Source organism: Geospiza fortis, unplaced genomic scaffold (assembly GCF_000277835.1).
Source record: "Geospiza fortis unplaced genomic scaffold, GeoFor_1.0 scaffold16, whole genome shotgun sequence".
Taxonomy (NCBI): domain Eukaryota; kingdom Metazoa; phylum Chordata; class Aves; order Passeriformes; family Thraupidae; genus Geospiza; species Geospiza fortis.
Window position 1 is genome coordinate 7,643,205 of NW_005054302.1, and position 7,977 is coordinate 7,651,181.

The following is a 7,977-nucleotide window of genomic DNA, read 5'->3' on the forward strand; positions in this document are numbered from 1 at the left end:
TACTGTTATGCAGCTTCTGGGTAGAGATGAATGTTTCAAAAGGTGAAGGTCTTCTGCCTCAGTCTTTGCTTAATTTTAACATCACAGGGCACCTTCCTTTGCATTTTAGCATTTCTACCCAGAATTGCCAAACACATGGACACCTTCACAGATAACCCTTATACATTGCATCCATTCTTCACCCCACAGTTACATTTTTCACAGAATAACAGAATGAGTCAAATTGGAAGGGACCACATTGGGTCATCTAATCCAACCTCCTTGCTCAAGCAGTGCCATCCTTAAGCATGTGGCACAGGATTGTGTCCAGATGATTATTGATTATCTCCAGTGAGGGAGACTCTACAATCTCTCTGGTCAAACTCTTCGAGGGCTCAGTCACCTGCAGAGTACAGAAGTTCTTCCCCTCATTCAGGTGGAACTTCTGTGCATCAGCTTCTGCCTGTTGCCTCTTGTCCTATTGCTTGGTACCACTGAGAAGAGCCTTGTCCATCTTCTTGGCACCCTCCCTTCAGATACTTGTATACATTGGTGAGGTCCCTTCTCAAGTGTCTCTTCTTGAGCTGGAACAGGCCCAGCTCCCTCAGGCTGTCCTTGTAAGGGAGATGCTTTGACCCCTCATCATTTTTTCACTGTCCACTAGAGCTGCTCCAGGAGCTCCATGTACTGAGGGGCACGGAGCTGGACACAGCGCTCCAGATGTGCCTCACCAGGGCTGAATAGAGGGGCAGGATCACTTCCCTTGACCTGCAGAACTGCTCCTCCTGATGCATCCCAGAATCTCACTGGCCTTCACAGCCACAAGGACACTGCTGGCTCATGGACAGCTTGCTGTCCACCAGGACCCCCAGGTTCCTCTCTGCAGAGCTGCTCTCCAGCAGGTCAGCTCCAGCCTGCGGTGGTGCTGGGGGTTATTCTCTCCAGGTTCAGAACCCCACATTTTTCCTTTGTTCTCTGCGAATTATGGAAAAATACTATGTTGCCACACCTTGTCTTTAACAAGTGGTTATGAAAAATTGATAATTCAGAGCAGGTTGTGAATATTTCAAGGCTGACGAGTCATCTTTGAAATTTCATAGGACAACCAAGTTCCTGGTGGACAATTAGACTGTAAGTAGAATCAGGAAGAAAAGCTGGGGAATATAATAATTTGATGGAAAATTAATCCTTGCTAAGATACCTTGAATTTAAATAGGAATGATGTCTCTTATGAAATTAAAGTTGGCAGAAAAGGCTGCACCAAAATAAAAGAAAATTATTCCTACTTCCGCTTATGGTGTGACTCAACTTCAAGATTGCTTCTATTTCAATCAGCTTTTGAACTCTTAAGAAAGTGCCATAGTTATGTTCAACCCTCTTTTATCTCTGTATTAAAAAGCATTTTCACATAAATTTGGATCACCAAACCTAATTGTGTATTTCCTAAGGCCTTATCCAATTTTTACCTTCTTTTCTATGATTACTTAGGATGCACAATTCAATCAGGATATTGGTTTTAATACTTCTTAAGATCTACTGACTACTTCTTTCAGAATTTCAGAGATGCTAACAGCTGTTTAGTATCACTGGTTGCAACTGCCTACTCTCCAGCCAGCAAACAAGACTTGCTGCAACATTACAAATATTATACTGCTGGGAGGGGAGTAGTACAATGTCATCTTGTTCCACCCAGCAGCACTGTGTTCAATCATCTTTATACAGCCACTTAACATATTTATATAAAACATGTATTTCATATATAAAGATAATTGAATATAATATTTTATATAAAGCAACGTTTATTTCTTTTTCCTGAGGCTACACTGGAACAAAACCACTTTGAGGAAGATGGTGGGTTTGGGTAAAAGTTCGCCAGATAGACCTTGAGGGAAGCATAGCGTGTGCACTTTGACACCTCAAGGTGATGCATTCATTGATAAAACATTGAGAAAGTTTTTGAGGATGTCATCCAGCAAGCAAGGACATTCTCTGTGGGGCATTAAAGCAGAAATGTCACTACAGGACATGAAAGAACACAAGCAAACACCACTGTTCTCAAGGTGAGGAGAAAAAGGGCAGTTTATTTTCTGACTCCAACATTTATAGTTTTCCAAAAGTGACAGCGGATTGGAGGGTGACAGTGACACCTCTCCAATGACACTGGTCAAACCAACAGTCCATACACTCTCTCCTCCTCCATAAAGGAATGCAAAACAAGGAGTTATTTACCGAAAGTGTGTGAGAAAGCTCACTACAAGAATGTCAACATCAGAAGGCTTAGAAAATCTTAAAAAACCAAGGTGACACAGAAAGCTTATATTTCTCGTTTTTTTTTTCACTCCTCATATTCCCGCTTATTTACTCACCAAGTTTATTATATTCTGCATTTCAGCGAGCATTAGCCAAAACATAAACAGAGAACAATAAGTAAAATATATGACTCCTGTAGCAGAAAGAGCTACCGCTTTCATGACTGTGACTCAATACCCATCTGTTTCCTCCCTTTAGACAATTCATAAAGATAAAAGTGTCTCAGTCCACTGCACCTTCCATATTGCTATTATCCCTGTGGGAACTTTGGCACCTGAGAGCAAAAAATTATGTAACATGCACTGTGATTAGCTTCCTTTCCCTCACCTCCTTTTACAGATCTATTGCTTACTTTCTTTGCCATATACCTCGCTGTTTGCCAGTGCCTTTTGCTCTTACAATGTTTTAGTACACCCTTGCATTTAGTAAACCAATAGTTTTGATACTTTTAGTAAATCTGATGGTTTAGCTTAAGCTAATAAAACACCACAGAGATTAATTACATTGTGACATGCCCTTGTTTAGAGGAAATGGAAGTATGCTTACAGTGCAGTTTCTGAAACTACGATTTTAAACAATGCACATTGATAGTAGTGCACATTGATACTGCATTTTAAGGATTTAGGACTCCATTCATACCTCTTAATTTAGGCATCAACCCTGCACTGCCAAAAATCATGGCTCTCTGAGTGCTTCAGATCAAAGTCCTTTATGTCTTTAATAACATACAAAGTGCCTGAAGAGCTCCAGAAAAATGGTACCTACAGACATCTATGACTCTTACCTGACTATGGAAGCCTAATCACCCAGTTCAGATGTGAACAGTTACCATCAAATCATATTCCTGATGCTGAGTGCTTCCATGACTTAGCTGCTACTCCAAAATCATGATCTCTGAGAAGAGCATATTTAATCTCTGCTGGCACCCTAATGTAAGTGAAATTCAGCCTGATAACTGGGGGTCTAAATTTTTACAGAATAGGGATCAAACCATGGAAAGAAATGTCTCCAAAAATTGTAACATAACAAGAATGTGCTGTTATTCACATGACAGTATTATGTCTTTATTGTCTACACTACATGCTGAAATGTGAGGCTTTTCATACAATTATGGAGGTCTATTTTTTTTTTAATAAAAATGTTACTTCTGTGATAGAAGCAAAAGCCTCTATGTCTCTCCTTATGCAAGCTGCTTTTTAGTTCTAGCCATTATTGGAACTAAATACCAATATTACCGGATGGAATGTGCCTGTGCTCGTCTGGCCCTTGCTGCTTGACCAAAGGCGGCAGCTGAGGTGGTTTCACCTCAGAGACACCTTTGGCTGGCTGGATGTTGCAGCTGGGTGCTTGGGACAAGTCCTGACATGCAGGAGCTCAGGTTTACCTCTGGCAGAAAGGCTTCAAGGCAAGGTGAAGGAAAAGGAGTTGGGTTCTGCTGGAGGGTTTCCATCCAGAGCTTTATTCCTGGCCCACAGGCCTCTGAATGCAGCAACAGCTCCAACAGAACCACCGAACCACGTGGTTGCTGTGTCTTTTAACCCCAGGGAGAGGGGGAGGGAAGGGATAGGGATCCCACCAACCAGGTAAGGAGGGGGAAGTCTCAGGGGACAAATGACACCTGGATAGCCCAATGTCCCCAGGGCTGAGAGGCATCTTTTGAACTCTGCCAATCACTTGATGCTGGAATGCCAAGATTGACGGACAGCACTTGGCAGGGGGCAAGGTGAGGGGAAGAAAGAGGTTCTTGGCACACCTGGGGAAAGAACCGGGATGGACAGGCTATTACATCACACCACAACAGGCCATGAGCTCATAAGCTGTTTGAAGCAATCTCTCCTCCTCTCTGTTTATAAGAAGTGAATCACATTTTTGGTTGTACTATATCCTGCACATTGATAGTACAAAACTGTGAGCCACTGATTAACTGAAAAAAAGGAAACCAGTATTTTTAACTTCTAAGTTCTGTTCTCCAACAGGCTGTGCAGAGCAATGTCATAAGAAAGGTCTGTATGGGCTAAGACACAAATTCAGCGTAATAAATCCGTCATTTTCCAGAGTCAAACACTAGCTCACTCACTGTTTATATGGAGCAATCTTGACATACAAATGGAACACTTTAGTGTGAGAAAAGGAACTTAGATCTTTTTGACCTTCAGCCCATATTTCAAGATATTTTTAAGAAAAAGTCATCATAGAAAAAGTATGTGATTTTGATATTTGTACTGTTTGAGGATGCTGTGTATTTGTCTTGTTTCTCAAACAACACTGTCTTTTTATTTCAGCCAAAACCATCAGAAATATTTCAGAGGGTCTGTCAAAAAATTTTGCTATTTAAAAATGTACAGTTGAATGGCTGAATGGTCAGAGTCAGGAACTACTTAAAATACTCAGGAACTACTTAAAAAATTAAGTACGAATCTAGAGCATTACAGTGGGAGTTATCAGTACAATTTTATTGCTATTCTTGTTGACATTTTATACAAGAATTGTGCTGAAAAGCAACACAGATGAGAAATTTTGTTCAGTGCAGCTTTTATTCATCCACACTTCTTGAACAGAGCAAAAAAATAGACACAACTTATTCGAGCTCTCAGATATATTTTCACATTCTCACAGAATTTTAAAAAATGCATGAGTATCAATCAAACTCTCTAGTGCTTTACTTATGGGTTCAAAATAGGTCTGTACATAAGTACTTTCATACAGTTTGCTCTTTGAAAATTTTATATTCAGTAAAATATTACTGAATATTAAAAAAAGTCATTTTTAGGTCTGAATTGAAAAGATCAGTTTCAATTTTAATGCCTTTCAAATTAAAACTAGTCATAGATCCATATGTTTTTCTTTAATGTTGATTGACATACCAACAAAGTGAATAAATGAAAATTAAGAAATTACAACAGTAGAGTGCTTAAAAAATTGAGGATATATTTTGAAAGGTTCTTATTGAAAAACCTATGGTACCATAGCAATATCAGGGAAAGTTTCCAAATGATGTGAGAAAATCTAGGAGCAAAAGAAACTAATCACAGAACACCTTAGGTTGGAAGGGACCTTAAAGACCACCTAATTCCAAATCCCCTCTCAGGGGCAGGGACACCTTTCACTAGATCACATTGCTCAATGCACCACTATTAACCTTGAACACTTCCAGATATGGGCACAAGGGTTATGGACAGAATAATGTAAAGAAAATAGCAAAAGTTTCCAGCGAAAGTTCATAGAAATCATATGAAGCTGATGATGAAGATGAGTCCACTCACTTAGGTCCAATGAATTTCTTAAGATTATAGAACCCCAAATATTTTCCTTATGCAATGAAAACTCAGCACAATTGCTGTTGCCATTAAAGATTTGAGTATATTTGTCAGGTCATAAAAATGAAATTAGGAAGAACAGCAGAAAACCTGGACAATATTTAAATGCTAACATTTAGAAAAATAATGCAAGTAGTAATTATTTATATTTCTGGTAAATATGTAGGTGTTTACAGTCTCAGAGCCTTGTTAGCGTAGAATTTTAATGGACAAGTCATGAGCAGCAGTGAGTGGAAACTGCTCAGTGCTGCTTTCTTTTCAGGACCCTCTATTCAGGCCATCTGTGGCTCTTTACCTCTCCTAATCCAGAAGCAGTAGGAAGGGGGGAAGTCACTGTAAGGAAACATGTCTCTGGAGCACACTTTTGTAAAGATGCAGGCCATGAATGCTGTGTGCATATGGGGAAGTGGAAATGAGAAAGCAAGGCAGTGGCAATAAAAAGGCATGACAACCAGCTGTCTAAGCATGCAATATCAGGGGAAAACCAAAACAAGCATGGAGATGAACAGTACTGGAGATGAACTTCTCTCTCCTCTGAGAAAAGACAAGTTTGGGAGAAATGTTGTAGCATGTAAAACAGAAACTCATTAGTCATTGAAGCACTTCACATAATTTTAATGTCATGTCATTACAGAACTGGATAGTGCCTCTTAAATAATTCTTTTAACATTGGTTCTACTGATAGATTTTGTGAAAACATCTTCAACTCCTGGTACTTGCTGGCCAAACAGTTCTTTCCCACGCAACATCAAGAGAGTGAAACACTGCTGTTCAAGAAATATTCCTACACTCAATAAGTGTACTCGAAAGTGCATCATTCTGTTGAGCCTCCTAAATGTCTGTACAAGTGCCCACAATAACATCTGAGTTTTAAAATGCCACTAATTATCATACTGCCACAATTCTTTTGAATACCAAAAAATTAAAGATTTTCTTCTGTTTATTCTTAAAGGAATAAAAAAGCAGAGTCCCAAAGCAGTCTATAAGCCAGTAGTGTTTTGACAAGAATAACTAAAAAGTACACACCACATTGAATAAGGTTTGTGTGAAGCTGCTGCTTCTATAAACTTGCCTTATATGATTTAATAAAACTAAAATAATTTTCAACAGTTACGTTTATCTCCCTGAGAAGCTGTCCTTTTCAGTCAGAAGATGTTTCGAAAGTAAAACAAAAGCAACTATTTTGTGGTGATCATAGGGGTTTTTTTGTTTTTTGTTTTTTTTTTGTTGTTGTTGTTGTTTGTTTGTTTGTTTTGGTTTTGGTTTTTTTTGAAAGAAAGATGCTTCCTTTCAAAAAGGCATGTTACACCTACAGGGCATAACCAAGGATTTAGCAGCACACTTATCCAAAAATATACTGATTCTGCTTGAAGTCAGGAGGACTACTCCTGCACCAATTTATTCTCTGTATCTTTCAACTTAAATTTCTTTCTTCAGATTTCTATATAATGAAAAGTATACTAAAGGTTGCATTGGTTTTTTGGGGATTTTTCCCCCACATTAGTAGCTGTCTTATTGAGTTGAGTGGGTTCTGCCACAAAGCCAGCATTTTACACAAAATGCCAGCAATTAGCTGGTGACAACTAACCTGGGCTGAATTGCAACCTCTACATGCAGGCTGGCCAGCCAGTCCTTATAAAATGTCCTCTCATTTCCCTAACAAAGAAATTAAAATTTAGAAGCAATGAATGCTCCACTTTCCAAATCTTTTGCCGAAAAGACGTTGTGATTCTTGGTGTAAAGGATGCTTTGACGTCCTGTAATGGCACATAAAGAACTTTACAATGCTTTGGTTTTCTTGCTAATGGAAAACGGATCTTCTATCAGGAGGGGTTTTGGAACAGACCGTAATCACGAAAAACTACATTGAACTTCTGAAGGGGACAGTGAAAAACAGACAAAAGGGAGTCGTCGCTGCAGATAAGTAAAGCTTGTCTTTCTGCTCTCCTAAGCAGCGACCTACCCAGAGGCTTGTGCCCTCTGCTTAGTGCAGAGCCGCACTTCTCGGGATGGTGAAGCGAGAGGACGGAGCAGCGGCACAAGAGGTGGGGGGAATGAGAAGACAGGGAGATGGTCAGAAGCCAAAAAGCGCTGACCTAAGGCACAGGGCGCCGGATGCGATGGGAAAGGGATGCGGGCACGGCGAGCGATGGGAGGAGGACAGGCGGAGCGGAGGAGGAGCCGGAGGAATGAGAAGACAGGGAGATGGTCAGAAGCCAAAAAGCGCTGACCTAAGGCACAGGGCGCCGGATGCGATGGGAAAGGGATGCGGGCACGGCGAGCGATGGGAGGAGGACAGGCGGAGCGGAGGAGGAGCCGATGGAAGTGCCGCTGGAAGAGCAGCGGTTCCCCGAAGGCACCCCGGGCGCTG